This window comes from Oryctolagus cuniculus, chromosome 3, assembly GCF_051225735.1.
Source record: "Oryctolagus cuniculus isolate XC-2025 breed Fujian yellow rabbit chromosome 3, ASM5122573v1, whole genome shotgun sequence".
Taxonomy (NCBI): domain Eukaryota; kingdom Metazoa; phylum Chordata; class Mammalia; order Lagomorpha; family Leporidae; genus Oryctolagus; species Oryctolagus cuniculus.
Window position 1 is genome coordinate 144780569 of NC_142869.1, and position 14267 is coordinate 144794835.

Consider the following 14267-nt stretch of genomic DNA (forward strand, 5'->3'; position numbering starts at 1 on the left):
TAAACACAGGGTGGTGATAGTGAGAAGGAGATGCTGATTGTCCTACTAAGATCAGTATACATTGCATACTCATATATTATTGGGGGTCTCATGTTGAGCCCCAGAGTCATATGCCACTATTGGATGCTAATTAAAAATTAAAAACAACGGGGCCCTTTGGCTCCGAGCTGACCCTCTGGAGAGCAGTGTCATCTTGGCGGGGCTGTGAAGACCTTCACCCAGGATGGCTCCCCCTCCCCGGGCCTCTCCCCTCTAGCCCGAGAGTCCCTCATCTCATAGACCTCTGGAATCTGGTGTCGTGGTGGTGAGGTGAGAGCAGGCCTGGGGAGGGAGGTTACCACTGAGGAGCTGCAGCCACTATCAAGATGATGGAAGTACTGACAACAACTGGCTCTCAGAAACTGCTACACCAGCTGAACACTGTTGAAACAAGAGTCTAGATGTCAGCCAAAGGTCTGCAGCTTGAGACTAATTGAGTCTGCACACGATAATGGCCTCAGAATGATTGCAAAGTACTCAGAGGGACTTCAGAGTACAAGATCTTGGTCTAACTCAGGTTTTTGGCTTTGCCTCAGAGACATTTTCTCTAGCTGTGAATTCATTGGACAGATACCTGTCTAAAATGAAGGTACGGCCCAAGCACCTTGGGTGTGTTGGTATGAGCTGTTTTTATTTGGCTGTAAAATCAATAGAAGAGGAAAGGAATGTCCCACTGGCAACTGACTTGATCCGGGTAAGTCAGTATAGGTTCACGGTTTCAGACTTGATGAGAATGGAAGTGATTGTATTGGAGAAGGTGTGTTGGAAAGTCAAAGCCACTACTGCCTTTCAGTTTCTGCAACTCTATTATTCACTCATTTAAGAGCAGTTGCCTTTGAAAGGAGAAATAGCCTTCATTTGAAAGACGGGAAGCTCAACTTAAGGCATGCCACTGCAGGATCTCATTTTCCAAAGCGAAGCCTTCTGTGTCGGCTTTGTCTGTCTCTGCCTTGGAGACCCAAGCACAGAGTGTGTAGAGTTAACAGAAGGGACAGAATGTCTTCAGAAACATTCCAAGATAAATGGCAGAGATGTGACCTTCTGGCAAGAGCTTGTATCGAAATGCTTCAAACAAGCGTTCAAAACCAAATGTTCAGGAGTTGAAATGGATTGTTTCTGGGCATACAGCATGGCAGCTGAAGCTAGTTAGGATAGAATAACTCAGGCCGGCGCCGCGGCTCACTAGGCTAATCCTCCGCCTTGCGGCGCCGGCACACCAGGTTCTAGTCCCGGTCGGGGCGCCTGATTCTGTCCCTGTTGCCCCTCTTCCAGGCCAGCTCTCTGCTGTGGCCCGGGAGTGCAGTGGAGGATGGCCCAAGTCCTTGGGCCCTGCACCCCATGGGAGACCAGGAGAAGCACCTGGCTCCTGCCATCGGATCAGCGCGGTGCGCTGGCCGCGGCAGCCATTGGAGGGTGAAACCAACGGCAAAGGAAGACCTTTCTCTCTGTCTCTCTCACTGTCCACTCTACCTGTCAGAAAAAAAAAAAAAAAAAAGGATAGAATAACTCACCTTCCAACAATTCCTGAAATGGTTCCTTAATTCATAAATTCGGATCATTGTTATTATTTGTACAGAGGACGTTATCCAGTGCTATAATTTTTTTACAATTGAAGAATTAAAATATCAATTCTCTTCAAAGTAAACAAAATCAAGTTGCAATAGCAAAAGGGAAATGACTTCACTGATCTGGTCAGCTAATATTTGAAGACGTTTACTATATACAGTACCCTAAGGGTAAGGAATTATCTAACTTCTGATATGTATGTTAGTCATTTCATTAATCAGCACAATAAAAGTATCTTCCTCAACAATGCAAGTTTTTATTTTATTTTATTTTTTATTTTTTTTTATTTTTATTTTTTGACAGGCAGAGTGGACAGTGAGAGAGAGAGACAGAGAGAAAGGTCTTCCTTTGCCGTTGGTTCACCCTCCAATGGCCGCCGCGGCCGGCGCACCGCGCTGATCCGATGGCAGGAGCCAGGAGCCAGGTGCTTTTCCTGGTCTCCCATGGGGTGCAGGGCCCAAGCACCTGGGCCATCCTCCACTGCACTCCCTAGCCACAGCAGAGGGCTGGCCTGGAAGAGGGGCAACTGGGACAGAATCCGGCGCCCCGACCGGGACTAGAACCCGGTGTGCCGGCGCCGCTAGGTGGAGGATTAGCCTAGTGAGCCGCGGCGCCGGCCAACAATGCAAGTTTTAAAAGTAGCAGTAAAATTCTATTTTCTTATTGCTCATCATCTTGCTCTATGTAGACCCAAGCTCTGGCTCATTTAATAGCTGAGTAGGACAATAAGACCAAACTTTTGGATCATATGTGGACTAATTTGAGAATGTTATCTTATAAGTAAGATCAATATGAACTTGGATAGTGTATCTAAAGAAAAAACAAGATACAGCAGATCAGTCTTGACATTAGGTGTCTGGAAACCGCAAGGGTGTCTCAACACTGTAGTTACTTTAACATTTGGAATTCTGGGAAAGTAATTACATGCATTAAAAAAAAAAAACTTGGGGTCACTGCAAAAAAATTATAAAAATATAACCAGGGACCGGCGCTGTGGAGTAGTGTAAGTAAGGCTACCACCTGTGTTGCCGGCATCCCATATGGGTGCCAGTTCAAGTCTCAGCTGCTCCATTTCTGATCCAGCTCTCTGCTATGGCCTGGGAAAGCAGTAGAAGATGGCCCAAGTTCTTGGGCCCCTGCACCTGCATGGGAGACCCGAAAGAAGCTCCTGATTCCTGGCTTCACATCTACACTGCTCTGGCCATTGCAGCCAATTGGGGAGTGAACCAGCGGATGGAAGACTTTCTCTCTCTCTCTCTCTCTCTCTCTCTCTCTCTCTCTCTCTCTCTTTTTGCCTCTCTGTAACTTTGCCTTTCAAATAAAGAAATAAATAAATCTGGCCGGCGCCGCGGCTCACTAGGCTAATCCTCCGCCTTGCAGCGCCGGCACACCAGGTTCTAGTCCTGGTCAGGGCGCCGGATTCTGTCCCAGTTGCCCCTCTTCCAGGCCAGCTCTCTGCTGTGGCCCGGGAGTGCAGTGGAGGATGGCCCAAGTCCTTGGGCCCTGCACCCCATGAGAAACCAGGAGAAGCACCGGGCTCCTGGCTTCGGATCAGCACGGTGCGCCAGCCGCAGCACGACGGCGGTGGCGGCCATTGGAGGGTGAACCAACGGCAAAAGGAAGATCTTTCTCTCTGTCTCTCTCTCTCACTATCCACTCTGCCTGTCAAAAAAAAAAAAAAAAAAAAAAAAAAAAAAGAAAGAAATATTTAAAAAAATTAAAAACAAAACAGCTGTGTTTTCTGACTTGTCAGCATTATCGATAATATGAAGATATAATTTGATTTTATTTGGGTAGGGTTGCAAATATTTAGCAAGAAGATACTTGAAATGATATCCAACTTTGTTTAGTGTTATAGTATATTTGCCTAAAAACAGTTTCCAAAATCCTCTGACAATTTGCAATCTAAAAGCTAGGTTAGGTAATAGCTATTCATTAATTTCTAAGGGAGATAAACTACTGAAATATATATAACCAAGTTTGAGTTTTAACATTTTTTCTGTGTCATACAGAGAGGCTAAGTGTATTTGACTTTGTTTATGAACTTGACATATTATACTATGAGGAAGCATTTGCCTCCAGAAATTATGAAATAATGTATTCATAAACTTCTAGTCCACTCTAGAATCCTGTTATGTGAGATACACAAAATATATCAAAATATATCCTTCTAGGGGCTTGGCACTGAGGGTTAAGCCACTGTTTGTGATGCCCGCATTCTATATTGGAGTAACAGTTTCGAGTCCTGGCTGCTCTGCTTCCTGTCTACTCCCTGCTAATGCGCCTGGGAAGGCAGTGGATGATGGCCCAAACACTTTGGCCCTTGCCACCTAGGTGGAAGACCAGGATGGAGTTCCTGGCTCCTGCTTCCGCCTGGCCCAGCCCTAGTCATTGGGGAGTGAATCAGTGGATGAAGGATCTCCCCCTCCCACTCCTTATCTCTTTCTGTAATTCTGCCTTTTAAATACATAAATCTTTATAAAAATATATTCTTCCTAGGTTTCTCTGAAAAAGGAAGTAATACTAATGATTAAAATTACAATCAATAAATAAAACTATTGGAAATAACCAAGGTAAAGGGGAAAACTGCAGGCCAAGTATGCAGGAAAAGTAGGATGTGTTTTTGATAAGGAAAGGTATGAGATATGCAGGGTGTGATTTTGTTAAAGGAAACATGAATAATTTTATCCCAAAGTAGATGACTGTTTTTTCTAGAATGAGAAATAGGAAAACATAAAAGAAAAACAACTTGAATGGATAGAAAAATTCTGTAGAAGTTTTGTGTTGAAGGAACATTGAAAAAGGAATTCATCTGTGATCAAGCTGGACAAAGATTGGAATGGATTTATTTTTGTTTTCTTTTCAAATGAACTTTAACGTCAGAAGTGTATTGATGCAAAATTAAGATAATGAAGTATTACTGGATTATTGGTCTATCAGAATGCCCACATCCCATATCAGCCTGGGTTTGGGTCCCAGGTCCACTTTTATTTTTTAAGATTTATTTATTTATTTGAAAGTCAGAGTCACTCAGAAAAGGGGAGAGAGAGAGAGAAAGAGAAAGAGAAGGAGAGAGAGACAGAGGTCTTCCAGCTCTGGTTCACTCCCTCGTTGGCTGCACAGTTGGAGATGCGCAGATCCGAAGCTAGGAACCAGGAGCTTCTTCAGGTCTCCCACGTGGGTGCAGGGGCCCAAGGACTTGGGCCATCTTCTGCTGCTTTCCCAGGCTTAGCAGAGAGCTGGGTCAGAAGTGGAACAGCCGATGTCCATATGGGACTCCAGCACTGCAGGCGGCAGCTTTACCTGCTATGCCACAGCTCCGGCCCTTCTGCGTCCACTTCTGATTCCAGCTTCCTGCTGATGTACACGCTGGGAAAGCAGCAGCTGATAGTTCAAGTACTTGGGTCCCTGTCACCCATGCGAGAGGCCTCAGCTGAGTTCTGTAACTAATGAAGCTGGCCTGGTCCAACACCAGCTGTTGTGGGCATTTGGGGAGCAAACCTTTGAATGGTAGATCTCTTTTTGTCTCTCTGCCTTTCAAATAAATAAAAGAAATTATGAAAGGTATTTTTTTTACCTTTTATGTAATCTGTCTGGGAAACCAAGACTTTGTTTCATACAAAAAAATCTGTGCTTTATACTCATATCCTTGACTTCTCACTTTAAAAAGAGCTAAGATTTTTTTTATACTTGTGAAAACTTTGCCTTCCCACAATCAAATCCTAAGTGAAATTTTCTTCTTGTTCTTGAACTGACTTTGAGTTTTCCTTGTGGGTCCCTATAAAAATCTTGAAAGATTTGCTCCTTCACATTGTAAAAAATTATAAAACAACTTGGCTTATTTAGTATATATGATTTCATGGGGATCCTTATACAATGAGAAGTGATGCTTAACCTTTCCATAGCTGTACTGGTAAATGTTATTAATGTAAGTATTTCATAAATTGTATAAATTACCTGCCTGTGATATTTCCTGGCCTGTTGTTATCAGTTGTAATTCTAGTTATTACTGAAAATGTTGTATGCCACAGAGGTAACGAAATATTTTTGTCAAATTCTCATAAAGTCTTAATGTACTTATTTGAAATGCATAGTGAGAAAGAGAGAGAGGAATCTCCTATCTGTTGGTTCACTCCCCAAATGTCTGCAGCAGCTGGGGCTAGGCTGGGCTAAAGCCAAGTCTGGGAACCCAGTCCAGGCCTCCCATGTGTTGTTAGGGACCTAAGATTGAACTATCAGCAGCTGCCTCTCAGGGTGTGCATCAGTAGGAATGTAGAATTGGGAGCTGAGGCAGGATTTGAACACACGCACTTAGATATAGGATGCGGATGTCTTAACCTCTATTCCAAATGCCCACTGCTCTTATCACATCTTTAATTATGAGCATTCAAAGTCTTTTGTCATCCATTCTGACTTCATTCTGATTCCTTGCTGAGAGCTTTCACCATCAGCTACAGGTTAGACCACTTCATGATGGTTTTGCTTCAACAACTTTGAGACCTTACCGCAGGGCTGCATGTGAGTTCCCAGGACAGGTTTACACAACTGAGCCCAAGACTGACTGGAAGGTTCTTTTTGTTTGTTTGTTTGTTTGTTTTTTGTTTGTTTGTTTGACAGGCAGAGTGGACAGTGAGAGAGAGAGATAGAGAGAAAGGTCTTCCTTTTCTGTTGGTTCACCCCCTAATGGCCGCTGCGGCCGGCGAGCTGAGGCTGGTGCACCGTGCTGATCCGAAGCCAGGAGCCAGGTGCTTCTCCTGGTCTCCCATGCGGGTACAGGGCCCTAGCACTTGGGCCAGCCTCCACTGCACTCCCTGGCCACAGCAGAGAGTTGGACTGGAAGAGGAGCGACCGGGACAGAATCCAGCGCCCCGACCGGGACGAGAACCTGGAGTGCCAGAGCCGCAGACGGAGGATTAGCCTATTGAGCTGTGGCGCTGGCTGAATAGGTTTTGATTTGGACCACTGCTGGCCCATTCGTGTTCTGTTTTCCATATTTAAGAAGCTATTTTCTCTTCATCTATTACAGGCTTCCAACCAGAAATGAAACATTTATCTTTTCTCTCTGTTTGATCAATGCCTTAAGAATTTGAAAATTCTGGCCTGCGCTGTGGCTCAATAGGCTAATCCTCCACCTGTGGCGCCGGCACACTTGGTTCTAGTCCCAGTCGGGGTGCCGGATTCTGTCCCGGTTTCCCCTCTTCCAGGCCAGCTCTCTGCTGTGGCCAGGGCGTGCAGGGGAGGATGGCCCAAGTCCTTGGGCTCTGTACCCACATGGAAGACCAGGAGAAGCACCTGGCTCCTGGCTTCGGATCAGTGTGGTGTGCTGGCCTCAGCAGCCATTGGAGGGTGTACCAACGGCAAAGGAAGACCTCTCTCTCTCTGTCTCTCTCTCTCTGTCCACTCTGCCTGTCAAAAACAAAAAAACAACAACAACAAAAAAAAAGAATTTGAAAATTCTTGCTTTCCCTGCAATTAGTTATTGGCATAAATTTACTAAGAATCTGTTCTTATATAAGACATAGTTGGGTACATTGAATGTATTACCAAGGTTTGCACCAGAATGTCCTATTGGGGAGTTATGTGCAGAGAATCCGGTTTAAGGAATTGAAGTTGGCTTTAAGGAGTCAAGACTTCCAAAGCCATCTTTGAAACACCACAATGGTGCAAGGCTTATAGGGTTCCCAGCGTCATAAGAAAGTCACTTCCTGGCAGCTCCAGGAACCTGGAGATAACTAGGCAACCTCAAGATGAGTGTGATCCATTTAAATCTATAGGGTTGCAAAAAAACCTGAGAGTGATTCCTTGACTTGTTGTCTTGGCCTCAAAGAGCTCTTAAAAGTCTAATCTGAGTTTATGGTATGGGCCTGTACCTTAATTTTCAATGCAGGATCTTGAAAACAAGGTTTATTTAAAAGGTAAGAAAGTGGGGCTGATGTTGTGACATAGCAGGTAAAACTACCACCTTCAACGCCCATGTGGGCTCCAGTTTGTGTCCTGGATGCTCCAATTCTAATCTAGCTCCCTGCTAATGGCCTGGGGAAATGCAACAGAAGATGGCCCAAGTACCTGGGCTCCTGCACCTATGTGGGGAGACCTGGAAGAAGCACCTGGTTCCTGGCTTCAGCCTGGCCCAGCTCTAGCCACTGTCTGCCAACTGGGTAGTTAATCACAGGATGGAAGATATCTCTTTCTCTCTCTCTCACTCTCTCTCTCTCTTTCTCTTTCTCTCTTTCCCTCTCTTTCTTTCTCTAACTCTGTCAAATAAAAAAATAAATCTTTAAAAATAAAAGGTGAGAAAGTGAACATACATTCACCCATGAGTGAGGGCTGACCTAAAGGGAGAAACACACATCAAGAGTAGGCCAGAAGGGTGATCAAACAGAGAGCAAACAGCGTGGACAGCACCCCCCAACTGTGATCAGGGCAAAAAATCAGCTTCTTTTATGAGGTAGGAGGTGGTGCTGTAGCATGCTTGAAGCTCCTGGGAATTTCATGGCTCCTCCACATAGAATTTAATATCCACATGGTCATTATGGCCACTCTCCCTTTCCAGGTGCATTCTGGGAAGATGGGTATTTTAAACTGATAGGTAAAGAGGTAAAATTATACAGCAGGGCTGCAAGGGTTCCAGCTTACCTAGGCTTAACTAGCTGTTTGCCTATTCATACCACGTCAGTTCCTTATGAAATGTTTCAGCAAAGCACATTCCAAATAGGCTACTTAAACATTATCATTCTTACTGTGCATTTGCAAGTAATTAAGCCAAACTGAATGACAGTTGACTTATTTTATAAAACAGAGTCTAGGCTGGCGCCAAGGCTCACTTGGCTAATCCTCCGCCTGCGGCGCTGGCACCCTGGGTTCTAGTCCCGGTTGGGGTGCTGGATTCTGTCCCAGTTGCTCCTCTTCCAGTCCAGCTCTCTGCTGTGGCCCGGGAGGGCAGTGGAGGGTGACCCAAGTGCTTGGGCCCTGCACCCGCATGGGAGACCAGGAGGAAGCACCTAGCTCCTGGCTTCGGATCGGCACAACACGCCGGCCATAGCAGCCACTTGGGGGGTGAACCAAAGGAAAAAGCAAGACCTTTCTCTCTTTCTCTCTCACTGTCTAACTCTGCCTGTCAAAAAAAAAAAAAAAAAAAAGGAAAAAAAAACAGAGTCTAAAGGGGGGTGCCTATAAGACAGATATTATTCCAACTAAAGATGGAAGAGCACCCTTTTGAATTCTCAGTTCTTCTAGTTTCTTCTGATACATCATTGCACCTTTTCAAATAAAATTTTCCCAGTTTGGTTCCTATCCTCTTGACTTGGTGCTCGTAAAAACTAAAACTGCATTTTGGATGACTGATAGAAGCTTCTAAGAAGTCAACACTGGAGTACATATATGGGCAAACTTTATGTCCTCCGTTGTATGAGGTGCTCGCAGTTTGATAACACCTCATGCCAGCATTAAGTACGTTTAAAATGCAAACCAAGACATCTGTTGGAGTGTGACTGCCATCTTTGAGCCCAGCATCTAGAGTCTCAACTGGCTGCGCTCTGGACTCAAACTGGACTTGCAACTACTCATCTTTGATTTTCTTTTGCATTCACAGAAATTCCCTGCATTATATGCTAGACTATTGCTGCTATTTAACCAATATCCTCACTACTAAGTTCCAAAGATGGATTGGCTGGTCTTTAATAAACAAAAGGCAATTAAGACAGGCCTTTGGCCAAGCAGTTAAGACATTACTCATGAATGCCTGCATTCTACATTGGAGTGCCTGGGTTTGAGTCGTGGCTGCACTTCGAATTCCAGTTTCCTGTTAATGACAGACAATGAACAATGCTCAGTGGCCAGGTTCTTGACTTGGCCACAAGAAAAAAAATCTAGAGCAAGTCTGAGAATAGCAAGCAGTACTTGTTTACCGAGAAAGTACACAGACTACAGCGTACAGACTAACTCAGAGGAGAGGGGCCCATCTCTGTATGGGTTGTTTAACGAAGAGGGAGGTATATTCTAGTAGGTAGAGCAATCTTCATGGTATCCTCAGAATTGGACAGAGTCTTCTCCAGATCCAGCTACTACTCTTTTGGCCTCCTTTTATGGTCTCATGTTTGCTGTCATGATGGCTCATGGATATGTTATTTAGCATGCTAATTTATTGCAATCAGATATAGATCAATCCAAATCAGCTTTGGCCCCTTAAATTGGTATGAAGCAGCCTAGGCTGGGGTCTGTTTATCTCCAGGGCAGCAAGAGGAGCCAAACTCACATCTTGCAATTCTTGGGATAACAGGAATTATTCTTTGGTGATTCAACCACTCCATCTTCCACCCCATCTCACTGGAATGCAGCAGGTGATGACTTAAAATGAAGGAAAAATCAATCCGATGAGAAATGGATATATAATATTCAAAAAAAGAGAATGTCTCTCAGATGACCAACATTCAGTCAGGTCTTTCTGATCTCAAGTAGTCTTAGTCCTTGGGCATGTTCTCTAAGACAATTAAAGTGTGTTTGTATTTTGCAATTATGTGTGTACAAGAAATATGAGGGAGTGGTCATTTGGCCTAGCAGTTAATCTACACTGATCAGGAGCCTGTGTCCCATATCGGAGTGCTTGGGTTGAACTCCCAGCTCCAACTCCTAACTCCAGCTTCCTACAAATGTATACTCTGGGAAGGCAGTTGTGATATCTCAAGTATTTGTGCTATGGAGGAACTAGGCAAGAATATTAGATAGGAGTGGGTGAGCCAGAAGCTGTTCCTGATAATTTCTGCCTCTAGTCCTGCATTGTAACTCTACCCTTTACCTGTCAATCCAGTAGGCCTAGTTTCCCATGATGCACCTGTGTCTCATTCTGGACCAAGGAGGAGGAGATGCCATGATGTCCACGTGCAAGTTGAACTCAACGTGGAGGCGCCATGAAATTAGTTTAACAAGGATTGTGCCCAGCCGGTTAGTCAGAATTCCTCACCCTGATACCTGATTATCTTTAAGGTCTGACCAAATTCCTCATGTCAGCCACCCCCAGGTGATGTCTGATCACCTTGGCCCACTTTCACCAAAAATCCTGATGGGTCAGTTATTCAGAACTGCCCCACCTGATGTTTCCTCTTACTAATTGTCCATCCATCATCCTCCACCCTGCTCCTTGATTGTGCATTTCCGAAGTGGACAGGTAGGTTGGTAGTGAATGAGAAGGAGCTGAACACTGCCAGCAGCACATGCATACCCCAAACCCCTCCCTCTTCCATGTGCACCAACCAGATACATGCAATGCGACTGCAGGCTCCACACACCCATTCCCCCTTACGCACTTGAGCTTCACTGCCCATCAGGGATACATGCCGTGACACTTTCTGGAGATGACCATGTGTGGGCTACAGCCCCACATGTACCTGATGCCGTGGAAATGAATGGTACTCAAGCCCTGGCCAAACTCAACTTCCTTTGAATATTCAATTAGGGCCCTGCAATGAGCACCACCTTCTACCCTACAAAAGGGAGACCCAAATCTCTGTGTGGTGTCGTATCACTGAATCTTGCTTTCCTGTACACATTTCCATCTCCTCCTTGAATTCTTTTCTCACATGGAGACAAGAACTTGGAACAAGCCCAGCAGGAGGTTGAGCAAGCCCACAGCAGGCATTTCCACTTTTCCTCATACTCAAGAATTTAGCCCAATTCTAAACTGAGATGTTTGCCTCTGTTGTAACAGCTCATGCATAGCTTCTGTTTTTGCCATTGTAACCATTGTTATAATTTATGACTTTCCTTGGATGAAGACAGCCATCTGCATAGAAAGGCTCAGGAGAACAATCCTTCAGGACTGTTTGGGAGCTATCATTTTTCTTTTCAGATTTACTTTTTTTTTTAACTTTTATTTAATGAATATAAATTTCCAAAGTACGGCTTATGGATTACAATGGCTTCCCCCCCATAACGTCCCTCCCACCTGCTACCCTCCCCTTTCCCACTCCCTCTCCCCTGCCATTCACATCCAGATTCATTTTTTTTACACCAAATGTAAATATATTTATTTGTTGCTTACATTTTTTTAACTTTTATTTAATGAATATAAATTTCCAAAGTACGGCTTATGGATTACAATGGCTTCCCCCCCATATCGTCTCTCCCATCTGCATCCCTCCCCTTTCCCACTCCCCCGCCGCCTGTAGTGCCAACATCCCATATGGGCGCCGGTTCAAGTCCCAGCTGCTCCACTCCCAATCCAGCTCTCTGCTATGGCCTGGGAAAGCAGTAGAAGATGGCCCAAATCCTTGGGCTCCTGCACTGGCATGGGAAGACCAGGAGGAAGCTCCTGGCTTCTGGCTTTGAATTGACACAGCTCCAGCCATTGTGGCCAATTGGGGAGTGAACCAGCGGATGGAAGACCTCTCTCTCTCTCTCTGTCTCTCCTTCTCTCTCTCTGTCTCTCCTTCTCTCTCTGTGTTACTCTGACTTTCAAATGAATAAATCTTTTAAAAATATTTATTTATTTAAAAGTCAGAGTTAGGGGTGGGGGGGGGAAGGAGACACACACACACACACACACACACACACAGATCTTTCATCCACTGGTTCACTCCCCAGATGGCCACAACTGCCAGGACTGGGCCAGGCTGAAGCCAGGAGCCAGGAGTTTCATTTGAGTCTCCCACATGGGTGACAGGGGTCCAAGCACTTGGCTTATCTTCGGCTGCTTTGCCAGACACATTAGCAGGGAGCTCGATTGAAAGTGGAGCAGTCAGGGGCCAGCGCTGTGGTGCAGTGGGTTAACACCCTGGCCTGAAGCACCGGCATCCCATATGGGCTCCGGTTCGAGACCCGGCTGCTCCACTTCCTGTCCAGCTCTCTGCTATGGCCTGAGATAGCAGTAGAAGATGACCCAAGTTCTTGGGCCCCTGCACCCACATGGGAGACCAGGAAGAAGCTCCTGGCTCCTGGCTTAGGATCGGCGCAGCTCCGGCCATTGTGGCCATCTGGGGAGTGAACCATCGGATGGAAAACCTCTCTCTCTCTCTCTGCCTCTCTTTCTCTCTCTGTGTAACTCTGACTTTCAAATAAATAAATAAATCTTTAAAAAAAAGAAAGTGGAGCAGTCAGGACACAAACTGGCACCCATATGAGATGCTGGTACTGCAGGCAGAAACTTAACCTGCTACACCACAACACAGACCCCTGGGGGATAAAGTGTGGGAAACCCTGGGGTCTCTTTCAGAAGAGATTCTGACTTCACGACACTAAATTATTATTAGATATCCTGCTCTCTGTGTTTGGCAGATAATTTTAGCCACTCGTTATTTAAAGTTAGAGATAAGATGTACCTTGTAATATTTTATTTCTGAACTAATTGAAGGGTTTTTTTTGGCAACAAAGAATAATTATTGATCCAGTAAAATATGTGGAGATGGCAGTATTATTGAGTGAGATCTTGATGGTCGAATTCTGTGATTTATAGAAGCACAGCAGCTTACAGATGGATGACAGTGGACATGTACTCATAGAGGAATTCAGTGGCAATTTGCCAGTATCAAGAACGTAGGTATAAGGGGCAGCACTGTGATGTAGCAGTTAAAGCTGCTGCCTGTGACACTAGCATCCCATATGGGCACAGGTTCACACCCCAGGGCTTCACTTCCGATCCAGCTCACGGTCAATGCACCTGGGAAAACAGCAGAAGCTGGCCTGAGTGATTGGGTCCCTTCACCCACATAGCAGACCCAGAAGACGTTCCTGGCTCCTGTCTTTGCTCTGGCCCTGCCCTAGCTGCTGTAGCCATCTGGGGAGTGAACCAGAGGATGGAAGATCTCTCTGTAGCTGTGCCTTTCAAATAGATAAAATCAATCTTTTAAAAAATAAAAACTAGGTGTAGAATAGAAGTGAGAAAGTGTATGACTAATTTTTCCAGGCTCTTGCTTTGGACCTAAAGAAACATTGTAGGTACAAGAATGTATAAGGTACACAAAGTGACAAAGTTTTATTTAAAAAGAGAAAGGGTGAACACACATATGTGAGCATAGCTTGCCCCACACAGAGAAATAACAGTCCTGGCAGTGGCCAGGAAGAGAAAGGGGGTTGGGGGATGGGAAGCAGAGAAAACACCCAGAAGAGAGCTGTTGGCCTCTTTTATGATGTCTGAGGGTTGCCACCTTGGAGTTTTAGGATACCTCCACAAAATTCCACATGGAGCTTAATATCCATATCTTCATGGTGTCTTCCCCCTCAGGTCCCAGATAAAATAGGTGCATCCAGGAAAGAGGGCACTATTATTGACAAGTAGAAGGATTGAATTACACATGGGGTAGGAGGTCCTGGCATGCAGGTACTTCCAAGCTCATCAGATCATAAACTAGCTACTTGCTCCTCTCCTATCAGAATGACAATTGTCTGATTAAGAAAGTAGGTAGAGAAATGTTGGACACATTTGAAAACTTATATCCCTGAAATATGGATTGATGCTGGTAGAATCTGGTCCATTGGGAACCAAGAGGAGGAAGATTCAAGGAAGTGATGCCTTAGGAAGCTGAAAGTACGGAAGTTAAAGCCCTCATTATTAGGCACTGTCATTTACAGTGGGGCCTTTGGAGTATTTCTCAGATTTGCATGAGAACAAGAAAGCTGCCAATCAAGAAAGGCAACATCTATGCCATTCTTACAGTATCGGGATCCTAGGT

At 45.0% G+C, this 14267-nt stretch overlaps 1 pseudogene; it reads left to right on the top strand.

The window, feature by feature from the left end:
* Positions 1–365: 365 nt before the first annotated feature.
* On the top strand, positions 366–1580 carry LOC149127543 (cyclin-G1-like; annotated as a pseudogene).
* Positions 1581–14267: the final 12687 nt, after the last annotated feature.